The sequence below is a fragment of the Pelodiscus sinensis genome, chromosome 15, assembly GCF_049634645.1.
Source record: "Pelodiscus sinensis isolate JC-2024 chromosome 15, ASM4963464v1, whole genome shotgun sequence".
NCBI lineage: Eukaryota > Metazoa > Chordata > Testudines > Trionychidae > Pelodiscus > Pelodiscus sinensis.
Window position 1 is genome coordinate 12,817,672 of NC_134725.1, and position 20,018 is coordinate 12,837,689.

Consider the following 20,018-nt stretch of genomic DNA (forward strand, 5'->3'; position numbering starts at 1 on the left):
AGGGGGGACAGGATAGAGGTCTCTAAAAGCAGGGGTTGGGTGGAGAGGGTGCATTCAGAAAAGTTCTTCCTGAGTTCCCATAAAGAAGGACTAGAGGACACCAAAGGAAAGGAATGGGTAGCAGGCTTCAAACTAGTAAGAGAAAGTTGTTCTTCTTGACAAAGCAAATAGTTAACCTGTGGAACTCCTTGCTGCAGGAGGCTGTGAAGGCTACAACTAGAACAGAGTTTAAAGGGAAGTGAGATAAAGTGATGGAGGTTGGGTCCATGGAGTCCTATTAGCCAGAGGGTAGGAGTGGTTTCCCTGCCCAAAGTTTGTGGAAGGCTGGAGAGGGATGGCACGAGACAAATGGCTTGGTCATTGTCTTCAGTCCATCCCCTCCAGGGTCCCTAGGGTTGGCCGCTGTTGGCAGACAGGCTACTGGGCTAGATGGACCTTTGGTCTGACCCAGGACGGCCATTGTAAGCTCAGGGCTCAGTGTCGGGGGTCTCAGTGGACCCCCTTGATTTTCATGCACACCTGGTCCTGGGTGGCCAGGCTGGCAGCTCTCCTGCCCTAGACAGCCACTTTCCTGTGCCTAGTGCGGAGATCGTGGACGATGTCCACGATGTCCGCACTAGCCCAGGAAGGTGCCCGCCTCTTGCGGTCCAGGGCAAGCTCCCGGGAGCCGCCAGCCTGGTCCCGGCAAGAGGGGGTGGGCTGGGGGGCATCGGGTGGGTGGCTCTGTGCCGTGCCAGGTGCAGGGTCTGCTAGCTGGGTGCTGGCAGGCTTGCACCTGGCACGGGCACCGTAGCCAGCCCGTGCCCCTTTAAGGGGTCCGGGGCCGGGAGGGGGGCATAGAGTTTCCCTGGTGTTGGCCAGAGTGGCCACCAGGGAAACCTGGGGAGGGCTAGCCTCCCACTAGTTCGAACTAAAGGGCTACACAGCCCTTAGTTCGAACTAGCTAGTTCGAACTAGGCGTTAGTCCTCGTAAAATGAGGTTTACCTAGTTCGAACTAAGCGCTCCGCTAGTTCGATTCAAATTCGAACTAGCGGAGCGCTAGTGTAGCACCTATTAAAGTTAGTTCGAACTAACGTCCGTTAGTTCGAACTAACTTTGTAGTGTAGACATACCCATAGTGATCAAGGGAATGGAGAATCTATTTTATGAGAGGAGACTAACAGAGCTTGTCTTTTTTAGTCTAACAAAACAAAGGATGAGTGGGGGAATATGAATATGTCGAAGAAAGTCAGTAGGCTGGTTTGATATAATTTGTTTTTGATAAATTGAAGCAGTTTTTTACTATCTGATCTTGCAAATTGATGTGTAAATTTTGGCTCTGTTATTTTCCAGGAACTGAAATTAATCTGTTTTGTCTGTGATTCCCTGTGTTGTCCATATTTCCCTCTTTATAGATTGCCACTATATTTGCCCTTTTCCAGTCTCTTGGAATTTCTGCTGTCTTTCATGACTTTTCAAAGATATCTATTAATAACTCTGATATCTCCTCCGTCAGCTCCTTGGCTACTTCTACAATGGCATGATTTTCCGGAAATGCTTTTAACGGAAAAGTTTTCCGTTAAAAGCATTTTCGGAAAAGTGCGTCTACATTGGCAGGGCACTTTTCCGCAAAAGCACTTTTTGCGGAAAAGTGTCCGTGGCCAATCTAGACGCGCTTTTCCGCAAAAAAGCCCCGATTGCCATTTTTGCGATCGGGGATTTTTAGCGGAAAACAAATCTCTGCTGTCTACACTGGTCCTTTTGCGCAAAAGTTTTTCGGAAAAAGACTTTTGCCCGAATGGGAGCAGCATAGTATTTCCGCAAAAGCACTGACAATCTTACATGAGATCGTCAGTGCTTTTGCGGAAATTCAAGCGGCCAGTGTAGACAGCTGGCAAGTTTTTCCGCAAAAGCAGATGATTTTGCGGAAAAAATTGCCAGACTAGACACAGCCGTTATGTATTGTACGATGTATTTCATCAGGCACTGGTGACATGAAGACATCTAATTGTTCTAAGTTATTTTAAACTTGTTCTTTTCCTATTTTAGCCTACCTTATTTTCACTGCTGGCCACCATGTTATCTATCCAATCATTACATACCTTTTTTGGTGCAAACCGGAACAAAAAGTTCATTTTAGCGCTTCTACCATTTCCACATTTTCTGTTATTGTTTCCTCTCATATCATTGAGTAACACACCTACCCTGCCTATGGTCTTCCTCTTGCTTCTAATGTATTTTTAGAACATTTCTTTGTTATCCTTTGTCTCTAGATCGTTTAAACTTGTCTTGTTGCCTTTCTAATTTTGGCCTTATGTACTTGTGTTATTTATGTTCATCCTCTGTAATTGGACTTAGCTTCCACTTTTGTAGGACTTTTTTTTTATAGTTTCAAAGAAGAGAAGCTCTCCTGGTCAAACCAGAGTAGTCCCTTGCCATATTTAATTTCCTACACAGTAGGATAGTCTGCTCTTGCGCCCTTAACAGTGTCTCTGAAAAACATTCAGCTCTCTTGAACTGTTTTTTCTCTTAGAGTTGCTTCCAATAGGCTCTTACCTAGCAAAGTCAGGGAGTTGGTAAAGACTGCCTTCTTGAAAACCAGTATCTTTATTGTGTTGTTTTCCCCCCTATCATTTCATGGTCACTTTCATATAAGCTGCCTTCCACTTTCAAATTCTCAACCAGTTCCTTGCTATTTGTCAAAATCCAGTCTAGAAGAGCCTTTCCCCTAGTAGCTTTCTCCATCTTTTGAAATAAAAAATTGTCTCCAATACATTCCAAGAATATATTGGATAATCTATGCCCTTCTGTGGTGTTTTCCCAACAAAGTTCTGGGGATAAAAAGTTCTCTATTACCAAGTTCTGTGCTTTGAATGATGTGTGAACATGGTGGGTTAATTTGTTTTTGTGTAAGTCTCATCCACTTCTTCCTGGTTGGGTGGTCTGTAGAAGATCTCTACATTGACAACACTTTTGGGGTTCTTTTACCCTCTCTTCTTCTTGTCCAGATACTTTCAACAAGTCTCTTTTTCTATCTCAACCTCAATCCAACTATATACAGTTTTAATATATAAGGAAACAGCTCTTTCCTTTTTTCCCTGCATGTCCTTCCTGAGCATGCTATATCTTTCTACACCAATATTTCAGACATGATGTGTATTATTCCAACTAGTCTCTGTGCTGCCAACTAATGTCATAGTTGTGTTAATCATTTCAAGTTCTACCTGCTTATTTCCCATACTTCTCACATTGGTGTATAGACAAAAAAATACTAGATTTGATTTTTCCCTGACCCTATGCTTTCTCCCTTATCCATACTAAAATGGATCATGCTTCTCCCAACCCCCAGATCCTGACCTTTCTCCAAGGTTTCCATATTCTTGACTTACCTGTGGGTTTTTATCATGCCTCCATTGAACCTAGTTTAAAGCCTTCCCCTCTAGGTTATCCCATCTGTATCCAAATGCTCTTCTAATTCCTTGATAGGTAGACCCCATCTCTGCTTAATAGTACAACCTGGAACAGCATCTCATGGTGAAGGAAGCGAATAGGAGGATGCTGTTCCAGGAAAGAGGACTGCTAAGCAGAGATGCATTTAGGTTCTGGGTATATAAGTCTGTAACCTATTGTATCTACTCCATTTTTCTCTGAGAAAGGAGAGTGAACACATTCACATCTAACCGCATTTATGTTTTATTAAGGCACTCGGTGGCTACTGGACACCGATACATGGGCATTACATTTATTTGTATTTACATCTCTCACAGTGGTTATAATTTGGTGTGTTTTTCTCTCTTCCCCCTAGTGTCCTGTTTGCTCTCTTTGCAAAGTCACACAAACATCTTTCTCAGAAGGTCAGCTAACCTATAGGAAATTCCTTCTGTCTCTGAGCTGGCTCGTTCATCGCCAGTCATAATCATTCTGGAATGTGAACTCATAGTCTGTTATCTGGCTACTGCTAGTGATGATGCCTGGAGATGACAGCTTGATTTTTTTTTTAAAGCTAGGTTGACCCTGAGGGTGAGAAAAACTTGTTTTGACAGAGCAAACATGACACGGAAGCAGTGCATGTGCCAATATATGTAGAAACAAGGTGTTATTTTTGCAAGGTGGATTTTTTTTCCACTGGAGGAAAACATTACAGTGTATCAAAAACATAATATTATTATCACACCTTTCTCTTGTCGGAAAAATGCAATTGTGCTTATCAAGGCAGAAAGACCTCAAGTCTCTGGTTTAACTAAAAAATGGAGGGCATAGGTTCCTCTGGAAAAAATACTTGGGTGTCAAGGTTATTTACTAACATGAGTTTAGTGGAATCTTTATTACCTGTTTTCTCCAGCTTATCAGAGGGAACAGCAACAGAGTGGATATCTTAGTATAATAAGAGTCAGGAGACCTTTCTTCTGCCATGTGACCTTCAACCATTTCTTTCACCTCTGTTTCTCCTCTGATCTTTTTTAGATTGTAAGTGTTTTGCAGAAAAGATCATCTTGTATTTAAATAGTACCTAGCACAATGTAGCCTCATGGTTGCAGATATTTGGCTCTATTGTAATGGTAGCAGATATTCCTGATTTCCTCTCCTGACCCCTTGTGATATTCAATAATATCAAAGATGTGGTGACAAAACTGGTGACATGTTTTTAACATACCCACATATTGGGCTACTAAATTATACTTAATCACTGTGCTCTGTGCTTCATATCTTCCTGCATTCTTCTCTAATGTCTGAGACGTTAGAGAAGGGGAAATTCCCCCTGCTCTTACAGTCTGCAAAGCAAGCAGGACCCTTTCGATGGTGTAATCAGTCATTGACAATATGTTATTTATATTATCCAGTAACTGTGCAGATGATGTACTCTTTGTCAAAGAAGGTTTTTGATCCTCTGGGTGCCCTCAGTGAATTGGGAGGATAAAAGTCAAACAAGCGGGGCAGTATTGCCTAGTGAATAGGGTACCAGAGTGGGAATCAGGGGGCCAGATGCTATTCCTGGATCTCCTATAGAACATCAGAGAAAGTCACTTTTGCTCTCCTTGATAAGGCCCATGTTTTTAAAAGGTATTTAAGTCTTGCTGCACTCAGTACTGCAAAGCCTAAATATCTCTTTCAAAAGCAACTGTTACACAAATGACAGGTAGGGCACTTTGAAGAGAGCCTCTAAATCTGCAGCACTTTGCTGAAATTCCCATGGTCCTTCAGATTTCTGTGGCTGTCCTCTGGCGCACAATCTCTTTTTGTTCTGTTTTGTACAGTGCCTTAGGACTGAGGGCTCCTGGTCTGTGACGGCACCTCCTAAACACTACAATAATACAAATAATTAGTTTTTATTGTCAAAGTAGAACTATCTCTGGTAGTCGCAGGAGAGCTTTACTGTTGAACTGAGAAAGAGAGACCAGCCTTGAGTGCCATTAAATACAGTTGGTGAGAAATCAGTGTGCTTCTCAGAACTGTTTTACCTTGGTAATCTTAGCACTAGTCAACAGTTCTGATGCGCGCACTGATTTCTGCTCCAGCACAATCTCTCCTCTGTAAATAGTCATCAATCACAATGGAGCTGTGGCTTTTGCACTGAATCTGCAGGAGGTCACCTAAGCATGGCAAATGTTACAGAAACCCCTAATGTCCTCTGCGAAGAAGTTCCTTCACTGTCTTTGCAGCAGGAGGGAAAGCAATGGAAATAATCTGAATCAAGATACTTGTTTAGAAAGGAATCTGTATAACCCTGAGGTTATTTTAGTTGTACCCTGCACCAGTGATGGAGTTTTGTACTTTTACCGACACTTTGGCATTGCACCTTTGAAGTCAATACACCTCCATGGACTTCAATGGAGTTATGCAAGCAGAAACTTGACCCTCTAGCATGGAGGATGAGCAGAAACAAGCACTGGCAAGAATGAACAAATAAAGTGCCTCTTAGGCCCACACAAAGGCTGTTCTGAAATCAGTTGCAGGAAGTGAGCTAATATCAACTCCTCTAAGAGCCAGTTAGTAGCTGAAAAAGGACAAAATGGTAAAGTTGCCAAGTGACATCATTTCATCCCCTTTCCTTGGCCTTTTGTCATCTCCCCTTTCCCCTATCCCCTATATCCTCTTTTGACCAGAATCCCTTTGGTGCTGCATTTGTGCTGATCCTCTAGTTTGAGACAGCCAGTGATGTACCCTGAGTGGTCCAGCAAGGAAAGGGCAGAGGTCAAACATCTCTTGCTCTATGTATGTTTGTGTAACCCACTAGGGTTCATTTCCATCAAAAACCAAAACAGCACGTGGCTATCTTACTGCTGCTGAGTGATTCAATAGGAATTGAGTCGAGAAGCCTTGCAGCTTTCAGTGGTGCTCCGAGTTGCCTGCTCTGGGACTGTGTCAGGGCCAAATATGCCTAGAAAGCTTCATTTGCTAAATGATGGACAAAAGCAATGGACAAAGGATAGACAAAATGCATGCAAAATAATCCATGCCTGTCAGAAAGCAAATCTCCTTGGAGGGGGTCTACAACTCACAATTGCAGTGAAGAGGAAGGAAAAGAAATGAGTGTGTTTTGGGTCCATGCCAGAAAGATCACAAGCAGCATAGAGCTACATAATCACAAACTTATGGAGCAGAGAATTGGTATTTACTACTCATCATACTTAGCCATAGCTAGATGCAGCCTTCTTGAAAAGGTACACAAGATCTTGCTTCCAATTTGGGAGTCAAGATCTCTTCCTCCTGCCTCTTCTGTCCCCACACTCAAGCCCTCCATGAGCAAAGCAGTTTTGCTTGGGCATGGCACACTGGTCCAAGACTGGTTCTGTCCGACTCCATAGGCTTTTGTTTCACGTGTTGATCAAATTTCTTGGGCTTAGGAAAATTATGTTTATCTTCGCAAACTGTTTGTTTATTCCAAACAGTGGCTAATAACTGAGTAATTATTCAAAAGGATCAAAACTTGGAATTTTTGTCCTGTGGGGGAAACCAATTTTGGGGGGAGGGAATTCCAAATCTGAACAAAGTTAAAATTTCAAACTTTTTCCATACAATGAAACTTCTTTTAACAAAGAAACAAACAAACTCAAACACACACAAATTCATTTCAAGTCCATCTACAGGTTTCATTTTTGTTTTTAATTTTGATAATGGTTATCTCTCCTGTTATGAAACTTCTAAATAAAAAATTCAGAACACTTCAATTTCAACTAATCAGAATTTTTCAGTGGGAAAAATGTTCCATTGGAAACTCTTGTTCAGCTGCACTCATGGCAGGTAGAAATGGAGAGATTGGACTGTCACTTGTGAATGGATAGAAATAGGATGGAGATACCGACAATGAATTCATGAGTGGGCAGAGTTATAATGACTGGGCTGATGCTGATGACAAAGTGCTGAGTGGTTAGAGATGTGGCTTGAAATTCTCAAAGCTCCTAAAGGAATTGAGACTCCCAATACAGCTGATCCCCAAGTTATGAACAGGTTACGGACCAAACACTTTGGCCGTAACATGAAATGTTCATAAGTTGGACCCCATTGAGTTACATTGCAACCGCACTGTTCGTAGGTGCAGGCAGCATTCATAACTCAGGGACCGCCTTTACAACTGCTTAATGGGAGGTTTGGTTGTAAACGCAAACGCTTGTAAATTGACCGTTCATAACTCGGGGACTGGCTGTTATCATTAAAAATTGTGACATAACTGTTACATGATATCAAAGTACATGAGCATTTAAGGGAGCATAGTTCTTGGTGACATTAGTAGAGAAAAGAACATGGAGGTACACACCATTGGATAGCCCAAGATGCCATCTTCTTGTGTTCTTCATTTAGAAAAATGACAAGCCAGCACCACTGCCCTTCATTTCCTTAAAGGCAGAACAATGGTTCTGTCTGGTGTTGATGGTGTCTAAGGAGGAGAGCAGAAAATACAGAGTCCTAGTCCAATTTCTAGTACTTTCACTTGCTCACTGTGGATAAATTGCTTGACACATCTATGCCTGTTTCCGTATATCAGCAAAAACAATTTAAACCTGCCTTCTTAGCAGGAGTACTGATCATTTTAATTCACAAATGCTTGTTGGTTTGTCAAGTGCTTTGAAATCCTTAGCTAGAAGATGCCAAATTTCACCGTGTGTAAATGCTAACACGTGAGATTGGCTTTACAATATGCACGCTGAATATTAACAAGATGTTCTTCATGCACTTATTTACAAATAATATCTATATGCTATAGTTGTATCCAGCCAATGCTGCCAGATAAACTGGAGTACTTGATACAGTCCTAGAATTCATTTCTAGCCTTACCATTCCTTCACCTAGCTCTTTAAGGGAAAAAAAGATGGAGATTTTCTTTGAAAAGCCAACATTCGTAGGTTGTTGAAAAGGTGGGTTATTTATTTTCCCCTTTTCCAGATATAAGCTGTCTGCACTCCTGATTTAGTCACACTCTTGCAGATGAGGTAATGGTCTCTGAACTCAGCCCAGAATATGTCCTCTGTACCAGAGGCTAGAGAAGTCTCCTTTGCAAATCACCATCCACAGCAGACTGAAGACAGCAAGGTTAGATTATTATTTGCATTACACTAGTACCCAGCAACTCCTACTAAACTCTGGGCCCTCATTTTGCTAGATACCAAACACATTCCTTGCTCCAGACAGTTTTCAATCTAAACAACCCAGAGAGAATAGGAATATTACCTAGCACTTCAGTGGTGGAGATAGGACTGGAACCCAAATTATGTGACTTTGAGGCTAGTAGTCTAGGCTAGAACAACACTCTGTTTCTAAGCTTTAAAAAGTACCATTGGGAAAGAACAACTAGCCTTTCTTTTCTGTGGGAGACACAGATTCAGTTGTAATTTACAGGGACACACAGGTAATATGGATTTGGTTGTATTACCTTAATCTCAATTGCTAATTTTTTCACTAATATGAAAGTCCATCTAACAACCTTGGTGCAGTTTTGACTCTTTTACCAGTCATTGCTCAAGAGAGCATGAAATACCCATTTCAGGCACAGCAGGGCTGAAAATTAATCCTAGGAGGCTCTGAACAGGGCTATTTTCTTAGTGCTTCCCCTGGCACTATAAATATTACTAGCTAATCTTTTGTGACCACTCAAAGTCACTCCAAAAGGACAACTGTGAACAACGAATCATCTTTTAGAACAGTGTTTTTTTCTTCTTCTCTGAGTCTGTGCTGATCAGAAACCCAACTGAGAGAGTCTGGAATTGCGAATCTACACAATGTGTTCAAGATTGATGGCTTCCATGGACGTTTGTGCTACTGACATCTGCTGTGCTTCATTTGACGTTGTTGTATTGTACGATGGGCTCTGTGAGAAGAGAAAATAAAGACATTGTCTCCTGGAAAGCTCTGTACATGCAGCCAGCCCTGGACTAAAGGCACGCATGTTTAACTATTCCAGTATGTTGGTCCACGGCACTTGAGCTTGGTTGTGGGGACCTGGAAGTTGTGGGAGAAGGGAAAATTTCAGTTGGAATATATTCACCAAGAGCAAACTGCTTTTCCCTCAGGTGGGATGATATTGCAGTGTGCTAGAGTACTTTACTCCAAAAGCCTAGAACCACAGAGCCTATGCTGCAGAGAAAGAGTTATGCCTAGGCTGGTCACAGACATCAATTTTGTTTTTTGGTTTTTTTTTTTCACTCTAGCATCTGCACTTAAAATCCATTTTAGATGAGTACCTCGCTCATTGGGCACACCCTGGAAATTCCTTTCCTCAGCTTGCCCGTGGGGTCTCATCTCGTAGGCATGCTCTGAACACCCTGTCTCCACACAAAATGGCGGGGACACATTCTTTTCCTCTGGCTTTGGCCTTTAGCATATCTACACTTATAAATGCATTGCTCTAAAAAGGGTTGAGGGAGATGGGAAGCATTATACTACTACAAGGAAGGCTGCTCTTGCAGTATTTATAATCAGAAGGAAAGCAGAATGTACCAACAAGCTTGGGATAGGTAGATTCCTTCTCATGAGGCTTCCTGCTCTTCATATGCAAAAGGCTGGAATGACTTGGTTAGACTCTGACTATGCTCAAAGTCTTGGGTGATTATCTGAACTGAACATCTGACTCCTTTGAGGTTTGGACATCAGTGGAGAAACGCAGTCAAACAGAGAGAAGTCAGATGTTCTTTTCACATCTGAACTTTAAATAGGTCTTCGTTTTTGGTTAATTAAGCCTTGTGTCTGTGTCTGTGTGGGGTTTTGTGCCTCTGTATCTATTAGCCACAGTTGAACTATTTTCTGTGACTGAAACTCATGGCAAATAAAGTCCACATTTTTTCTTCATAAACCAATCCTGGTTTTTTTCTTAATGTGTCTATTGTTCAGGAAATAAACAGTGCATGACTGAATTCAGGCCAAGAGGTTGCTCTGCATCTTCCTGCCTTGGTAATCATTCAAATGGCTGGAAAGTATGTGCAAGCTGAGGGGCAATTAACTTGCTGTGAGAGCAAATGCAGAGACAAACCCTCATACACAATAGTTACACACTTGTATCATTATAGCCCCATTGAAACCAATGGAGTTATACCAGTATAAAATGGGTATGGGACCAGAATCCATCCCATAGGTTCAAATGATTCTAGTTTCCCTAACTCTTGTATGTATTGTGCAAACATCTCACACACAGGACACATGGTACAGAGTCAGGGAAGGAGGTGGAGAGAGAAAACAGACAAGACTGACAGATGGGGAGAATCCAAAGACAGCCAGACAACAATTATAAATAGCATCCTTTTTGAGGTTTGTTTGATGTGTTGCCCAAGGCCAGGTGGAAAATCTTTCCATTGCTGCCTCTTCTACTAATCGCTTTCCCCTCATTTTTCAATAAAGATTCCAAGTTTGGTCACTTCTTTGGCACATTTGTTTCCCATTAGGATACTTTGAGCTGTTTCAGTGTGTTATGCTAGATAATTGCTTTAATAACAAACTGAGGAAAAGCTTTTGAACATTTTAGGAAGTAATTTTTCCCCCTATGAAAATCGGACAAACAATCGCAGAGGCCTGGGGAATAGCTGGAGAAAGGAATAATCTACTTTGGTTACTGATGGTCCATTGCCGTTGCATATAAACCATATGCCAGAACTGTGCTCTAATTGTAATGCCACTTACCATTTATATGGCACTTTTCATTTTCAAAGAGTTTTACAAATAGTGGCTAATTAGGCCCCACAACCTCCTTGAGAGCTAGAGCTATGTGTATTATTGTTTCCATTTTACTGCTGGGAACACCAAGGATCCTTTTTCTCCAAGGACCAGTGGCAAAGCCAGAATTCAAATCAATTGCATCAAGATCTTGCCCCTTTCCACAGGTGCTGACTTTGAGTTCCTGAGGGATGCTTGACCCTCGCTCCCCCTCTGCCTGCCCCCAGTTCTCCAACAGCACTCCCAGTGGTGTGCAGGAGGTGCTGAACAGCTGATTGCAGTAGGCAGGAGATTGATCCATGGGGCTGCCAGTGGGTGCTTAGTGCTTATTGTTTTTTTCCCATGGATACTCAAGCCTGGGAGCACCCTCAGAGTCAGTGACTATGCTCTCTTGTGGGTACAACTGTCAAAAGCTCTTAGTGTTGGCTTAACAGTGCTCCCATTGAAGTCAATGGGAGTTTTACTGGGTTAAGGAAGGAAAAAGCTGTCAGGTCCATGTTGAGCACTTTTGAAACACCTCCTTTATGTTTATGCACTACAGAGATGCATGTGAGAAATCAATGTGGCTCAGAGGAACAGGGCAATAAATAATATCCTGAAGAAAGGCTGCAGGCTGACTTAAGGCATTTAGCTCAGAAGCTGCCCTCCACTCCAAACTGATCTTCTTAAGTGGAGCTTTCTGATTGCAGCTCATGCAGACTCCCTCCCTTGCAGAATTATCCCCAGGAGAATGCAGGATAAGAAACGGATTCTGGGCTGTAAGGCTACGTCTACACTACGGGTTTTGCCAGAAAAGGCAATGCAAATGAAATACAGATTAGCATTTTCTCATGCTTCATTTGCATAATCTCTCCCGATCTGTTTTTGCGGAAGAGGTTTTTGCGCAAAAACAGGAAGTGCGGACGTTTCCTTTTTGCGCGAACCCCCCTTTTTGCACAAGAGCTGTATGCCTCAAAAGAGGAAGTATAAGGAACTTGTGCAAAAGGGGGATTTTGTGCAAAAAGGAAATGTCCACACTTCTTGTTTTTGCGCAAAAACCTCTTTCGCAAAAAAAGATTGGGAGAGATTATGCAAATGAAGCAAGAGAAAATGCTAATCCTCCCTTCATTTGCATTTCCTCTTCCGGCAAAACCCATAGGCTGTGTCTACACTGGCATGAATTTCCGGAACTGCTTAAAACGGAATACTATTCCGTTTTCAGTTTTTCCGGAAAAGGAGCGTCTACATTGGCAGGCTGCTTTTCTGGAAAAGCCCTTTTTCCGGAAAAGTGTCTGTGGCCAATGTAGATGCGCTTTTCTGGAAAAGAGCCCCGATCGCCATTTTCACGATCGGGGCTTTTTTCCGGAAAAGACTACTGGGCTGTCTACACTGACCCTTTTCCGGAACAGTGTTCTGGAATAAGGACTTATGCCCGAGCGGGAGCAGAATAGTTTTTCCAGAATAGCGGCTGATTTTGTACAGTAGAGCGTTGTTGCTTTTTCGGAAATTCAAGGGCCAGTGTAGACAGCTCGCAGCTTATTCCGGAAAAGCGGCTGATTTTCCGGAATAAGTGGCCCAGTGTAGACACAGCCATAGTGTAAACGTAGCCTCACTGTCCCACCCTTTTGCCTCGTGGAAGGACTGCTCTCAGCTCTAGCAGTAGGGCGGCAGAAGTTGTGCAGCGGTACTGGGAAGAGAAGTCAGCAGCTCAAACTGCACCTAACTACCTAACTCCATTGAGGCACATCCCACTGCTCAGATTTTGCTGTATGCAGGTGCTTCCTCCTGTGGCTAAAACCTAGCTGTTGATCTCTTGTGACCCACATAGGAGCTGGCATTCTCTGCAAGCCCAAGTCAGGTCTCCTTCTGCGGATATGATATTACTGAAGCTCAAGCTGGCACTGATCTCCCACCCCTAGCTCCAGCCAGGGGGCTGACAGAATTGCCGGGCTCCTTGGCAAAATGTGTGTGTGTGTGGGGGGAGGGGTGTCTCCCAGAAGAGATGCAGCTGGGGGTAATCTGCTCTCAGCGCCACCAGGACCACTCCTCGTGGGACTCTAGAAATGATTTAATGGGCCAGGGGCTCTTACTGCGCCTGCTGCTGTAGAAGCAGAAGTGGCAGTGGGAAGGCACAGGCCCTTTTGAATTGCCAGATGCCAGGGCAGTTGCCTCCTTTGCCCCCACTCCTGTCAGTGGGCCTGCTCCCAGCACACTGGGCTGTGTTAACAGTGGTGCATTGTAGACTGAAACATTGCCCCAACCTAACGGCTTATTGTCTGGTGGGGGCTGCTATAGGTGGGATAAGGAAGGAATTAAGCAGAGAACAGCTGTTGGGATAATGCACTAGATATCTTAAGAGGGTAATATGGCAAATCTATGGTTAAAGAGATGTTGCGAGCTTTCAGCTCCTTTTCTTCCCCGTTCTGTAAGTTCCTAACTACACAATCTTTGTCCAAGCGGCTAAGAATCCTTTGACAGCTCCAGTGAGTTAATGAACTTAGAGGGATGTAGGTTATCTATTCCCAGAGATTGGGGAGCGTGAATTAAATGGTTTTTCGAAAGATGGGAAATCATCTTTCTTCTGCTTCAAAGGCATGTCGGATTGAATAATGTCGCCAGCACAAATCAGCAATCACAATCACTGATGAAGACCCATTAAACAGATTGGGCTGAATAATGCACAGGAAAGAACATCACAAGCATCTTTAAATCTTTCAACCCTGCAATGTTTCTTTCTTTCTTTCTTTCTTTCTTTCTTTCTTTCTTTCTTTCTTTCTTTCTTTCTTTCTTTCTTTCTTTCTTTCTTTCTTTCTTTCTTTCTTTCTTTCTTTCTTTCTTTCTACTATTTAAATGCACGGAGCCCTCCTATATCAGGACTTCAAAATGGAGTAGCTAGGGAGTCATTCCTATACCATTCCTGAAGCCAAGGTAGTTCAGAAAAGGAGGGGCTGTAGTGTATAGGAACTCTGTCCTTCCAATCATTCTTTCCACACCATCCTTATTGGAGATTTGGGGTGGGAGAGGTTTGACTTGGAGTATCTGGCAGGTCCCCCACAGTGAGCACTTTTATACTAATCCATTCAGTGTCTCCAACTGGGAGAGGCCGGGAAGGGAGAAACTGGGAACTCCCCCGAGGTTAACACACTCCTGTACTGTTTCTGCAGGGTTGACGCTCAGGTGAGTCCTACCAAAAGAAAGACACATTCTTCTCCAACTTAGCTATTGCCAAAGTGACATAATGAAGTCAACCATTACCTCATGATCATTAGGGACGCTAAGCTATGTTTGTATGTGAGAGACTCATTAGAACCACTTGGCTGTGCAATGAATTCAGTTGGAAGTTATGAAGTGTAACTGTCTTTAATATTACTGGAAGGAGGTAAATCTCATTAGTCTAGCTTTTTACGCTCTGAGAATTGTTACTTCAGTTGAGTTGCATCTGGGGGACATTAAGGGGAAATTAACCCATTGTATAAACCTCTGTCAGGATTGCAGAGAAGAAAAGTCCATAAACTCCTATGAAGTGGCTGATCTGCCATTGACAAAAGGTGTGGTGGTGGGAAGGGAATTCACTGCCAAGACCAGTCCATGTGTAGAAAAGTAGGAATTACCACTGTGGTTCAGACACATGGACTATTCTAGTCCATTATCTTGGCCTCTGCTAGGCAGATGTAGCATAATCTGCCCTCTCTGTTCAATCTCATCCTAATAGTTGGCTTTATATCCTGAAAAGTGATGTCTGAGATCTTTTCCAAGAGGCGTGCCAGCACCAACTAGTCTTACACAGAATAGAGGTGTGATGCTGATGTGGCAAATGCCTTCTCCAAGAAAAATAGCTGAAATCTAAACTTGGCCTCAGAATTGTACAAACGTATAGGACCAGGGCTAGAATTCTGCAGCTGGGGAGGGGCTGTTATGGGGACACAGGCAAGACGGTGACTAGAAGCAATAGCAATCAGGGACAGAGAAAGGCATAAGCACGCTACACCTGTGCCAGGAGGCCCAGCACCTGTCGGATGAGATCAGTATTTTACCTTTCATGTTTTTAACAAAACAGCCTTTCTAGCCTACGAATTATAAGAAAAGTTTGGACATGTGACTGGAGAGTAACCAGCACTGCATGAAATGATAGTGCTAAGTGGTGTGGTCGGTTTCTTTTTGTTTTAACTGATACCTGCTATCATCCCACGTTGGGGCAGAGTCATGGCTCATGGGAAGGACAGGAAGTAGAGAAGGAGATGAGGGGTCTGCCCCATCTTGCCTTAAACAACCCTTATGAGAGGATCCAGATATCTGTCTGGCTGGATGGCATGTGCTTAAAAGGACAGTACTTGAGCTTAGACTGACTATGGCCTCTATAGGCAGGGCCAGTAGCGTAAAAGCCTATAGGTGACTAGTTCATCCAAGGGGAAGGTACAGTTCGGTTTAACCCAGTCACCTTTGTTACAGCTCACAGAGGTACAGCTGACCAGTTTAATGTCTATGGGAAGTCAGAAGCAGCAAATATTTTTGGCCTATTAGCTGAGCTTTCTCTAAGAAACGGAATCCGTGAAAGCCCCTCAGAGCTGCATACTAGTCTGTTGACATACCGGCTTGGTGTCATTTCAAGAGGAGACCCTGCAGTGCTGGCTGTGGAAAATAAAGCTGAGAGTTTTGTAACCCTAGTATCTGGGACCAACGAATATTGGAAGAACACAGAAAGTGTTAGGGCCAGCCTAATCTATTGAGAGCTGATAGGCTCCGATCTGGCCTGCATTTTTAACTTCTCCAAGCACTAACTCAGTGCTTTATGCTCATTCAGCGGGGGTATACAGGCCTTGGCAGGCCTAGTGTTCTCCACCCAGACAGAGGTATATATATTCTAGCTGAATAGGAGGAGATTGTACCAGTGGATTTCCTAGAGCACTACCAAATGTCACCTAAGACTGGCCGTAGGTTTCTCTAGTACCAGCTGTGGGTTTGGGTGGTGACACAGGAACATGGCTGAGCACAGAAGGAGGAGGGATATGGTAAGTGATGCCCCAGCAGTTCCCCGCTTGGTAACATGAATAGAGGACTAGACCACTATGCTTCTACCCAGGGCTGAGGGGGTGGCAAGAGAAAATATATTGGAGTGCAGATCTGAGTTGTGGCACCTCTAATGTGTGAAATACAGTGAAATAGGAAGGGCACGTGCCCCAAAGTACATGATATACCTGGGCCCCAAATTTCTGCTCGTTCATGGGTGTTGACACTTGGAAGCAGAGTGCAACCTGATTTTCCTCTTTCTGATTTGTCTTGTAAAGGGCAGTTGGTTAGGATGATAGCAAACAAGTGAGAAGGACTAAGAAAAAACTGGGATGCCATGGGAGGCTCTCCATGGGTTTTCAACTACCAGAAAGGACAGATGGATGCTTGGGGGAAATACATGCAGGGTCACCTAATCCAATGGTGCTTTATCTGCTGATAGAGGGCAGCCTTGACTGGAGTTAATATACACTCGTGAATAAAATGAGGATTAATAAATCTGAAGGCAGACGAGAGGCAGAAGGCTCCCTGAGTAACAGGGGTGGGTAACTGATTTGGCACAAAGGTCCCTTCTGCTGACTCAACTGACTTAGGGCAATCGTTCTGGGTCCTGCTAATAAATTAAAGTATGAAAATTCTCATTTGTCATTTCACCACTTCCCTGGGCTGCTGTCCCGACATCTGGGAAAAACATTAGTGTTAGTACAGGGAGGGGAAGTGTGGGCAGATGGGAGGAGGCTGGGGGAAAGGAAAGGAGCGTGCAGGATTATGGAATTAAGATGCCCAATGAGACAGATGCAGCAAAAAGATGTTTCTTGATGGGATACAATTGTATTATGGTCTCTGAAGTTTAAGCATGTTTTCCCATAAAAACAGGAGAAACTTGTCCATAAGGGGATCAGTATTGACCATCTTAAAATCACTAGGGTGCTCTCAAAATATGTGGGGTAACTCCATCACATTAGATCTCCAGTCTTTCCTCCTAATACTATGTTCAGGTTTGTCTACACAGCAGTTGACATTATTCTGAAATAACAAAGAGCATATCTACACTATAAAGCCTTTATTTTGGAAATAATGTCAAGCTGGAGGACTTCTTACTCTGATTCCTGTAACCCTCATTTCACGAGGAGGAAGAGACGCTGAAGGAAGAGTGTTGTCCCCGTGACTTCCTCCTGTATAGACAGTGTCAAAAGCCAAATTAAGCTATTTTGACTTCAGCTACGCAATTGACATAGCTGAAGTTGCGTAGCTTAATTTGACTGTTGCTCTGCCATGTAGACTTGCCCTTCCTGCCATTTGAGGTGACTATAGAAACCTGCTGAGGTATGTTATCAGATCAGATAACTATGTTGATGAGGCTTGGGTGGATTAACAAATAACCAACTCTGCCCCTTTTGGGAACCTCGCGTTTTCTCTCCTCCCTTGGAACATCACCAATACAGATGGCCTATCTAGGAGCCACCTCCCATAACCTGAGCTTCTGAAAAATTAAGGTTTTCAGTATTTAATAAGAGCAAAAGTCAGTGTTAGGAAAAGAGATGAGAAAGTAATATCAGGGAGGGGGAGACTTCAGAAGAATTCTTTAGATTAAGTTTATACATTGTGACAACTGAATTATTGTTTCATGCCACTTGAATAAAGGTCCTGCCCCCTTTCTGGTGAGCAATGTGTATAAATATAAGGAAGTGGCGATATCCCCTTTCTCCAAGACTAATGAGGAAAACCTCCCTAATGATGGGTGAAAACATCTGCGGCAGACCGAATAGGTCTGTTTTTCACTGTTTAATCCTTCCCTTTTTTGTCAGTTTAGAAGGGAGCAATCCTTTCTTCCTCCTGGTAAATTAACTGACAAGGGAGGCAACATATTTCAGTGGTTTGGATAAAAGACTGGGAGGTGGGGAAAGAACTGATTCCTGACTTTGCCAGACTCATTCTGTGACCATGGACAAGTCACCTGTCAGTGTCCTGCTTTCCTCATCTGTAAACCTGGTGCCTACCAACAGGTGAAAAGCACTTTGAGGTCCATGGATGAGAAATACTCTGGAAGTGCAAATTATTGAGAACCTGTGCCACCAAAGGGTTAATGAACCCATAACTCTGAAGCTCAGACACAAGGTACCAAACTGTTCCAGGCACCTACACGCTATGGCTGGGGAAATGGCGCCTCTTGGCTGATGGGGTATAGTGGCACCAGCCTTATAGTGCTTCTAACAGACATGATGGGGAAAAGAAGGGACAGGATTTTTTTTTTTCTGACTCTTGGAACAATCACCAACGTAAAGCAACGTAGCTATTCTTAGCCACGTCTGGGGGCAATGCATAAGCTTTCCTGCTGAATTATGGAATATGATAGCTTTTATTAAATCCATTACAATTATAGCCTCTCTGCTAAGCAGGTTCTAGAATATGGAATAAGTAGGGTGCATAATTCCATATAAATATTTAAGATTTCGGTGCCTGATATGGTTTATAGGCTCTTAAGGGGAAGAGCTGTAGTCAGGACAGTTTCCTTTCAATCCACTCAAACTTTTAAATTCATTTTATCCCCTATCCTCTTAACACCCCCTCTCCTCCCACCCAATGTGGCTTGGTCAGCAGCATCTTATATGCACTGTTGGAAAACTTTGGTTTTATAAATAGTAACATTAGGCAGGAGGCGGGGAGAGGAAATAGCAAAAACAAACAAACAAAAACAAAACAAAAAAACACCCACTCTTTGCTGCAGTTCTGCCTGGACATCTGCGTTCATTGGGAGGGTGGGAGCGAATGTCCCCAGCCTGAATGCACCCTGCTGTGATCTCTTCTAGTAGCAGAAGTTAGTGTTGGACCTGCTTAGCACTTGGATGGAGGTCACACTCCCAGCCACTTGGTCTGGTGGGGTCCCCTAGGGCAGTACGGATTACTGCCAGGTAAGAAATGCCTTCTGGATTCCAAAGGACCTGGCTGCTGTGAGGTGGCAGGGAAAGAACAAGAATTTCCACCTGTGGTGCTTCAGGAAAATAACTCTTACAATCCAATGCAGCAGTATCCTGTTCCAGTCCATACTAAGAACAAACCTCATGAAAGTTAGAGGTGTGGATCCCAGGAGCAGCCACAAGCTGCTTGGATGCTTAACAGGAACTCAGTTCTGAGCTGTCTGAAGTTCACCCATTTATGCCTGTGGGCTTCAGACCAGGTCTGCTGCTCCTTATGCAGTTTAATTGTTGCAGGAGCTCTCCCAGGCCCTAGATTGTTTCCTCTCTCTTGTTCAAATCTGTGCTGCCTGTTCTTAAATCCCCCCAGGTACTAACTCATCCACACCAGTATATTAATTTTCTGTCCCATCGTCGCTCTTCCTCTCTCAGTTGCAGAGAGTCAGTATTTCCTTCCCCAACCCTTCACCTTCTCCATCCTAGGGTGCTCACACACAGGCCTCCGCACTGCTTCCCTTGTCAGCTGCTTGAAGTGCTTTCTCCTTAGTTTCTCACCCAAATCCTTCTGAGGTTTTCATTGGAGGAAGTATAGGTGCTGGGGGCAGAGTTTGACACCAACCTTGCGCACTTGGGGTACGTCTACACAGCAGGGCTAAAACCTAAATAAACTACACAATTTGAGGTACATCAATTACCTTGCTTAAGTCGAAATAGCTTATTTCGGCTTTCTGAGCTGTCTATACAGCAGGAAGTCTGAGAAAGAGCACTGTTCCTCTGGCTTTCCTTACTCCTTGTACAATTACACTGCTGTGTAGATGTACCCTTTGAGAACAGAGAGAAGACTTTCCAGGGATGAGATATAAAAAGGAGTGGGAAAGTTGGAGTCTAGCTAAAGGGTAGAGTGTTCCTTGCTTTGGTCTATTCTTCTAATACTGGCTTCTCATGACATTGGACTGGACTTGGTAACCTCTCAAGGTCCCTTCAAGATCATAGCATGA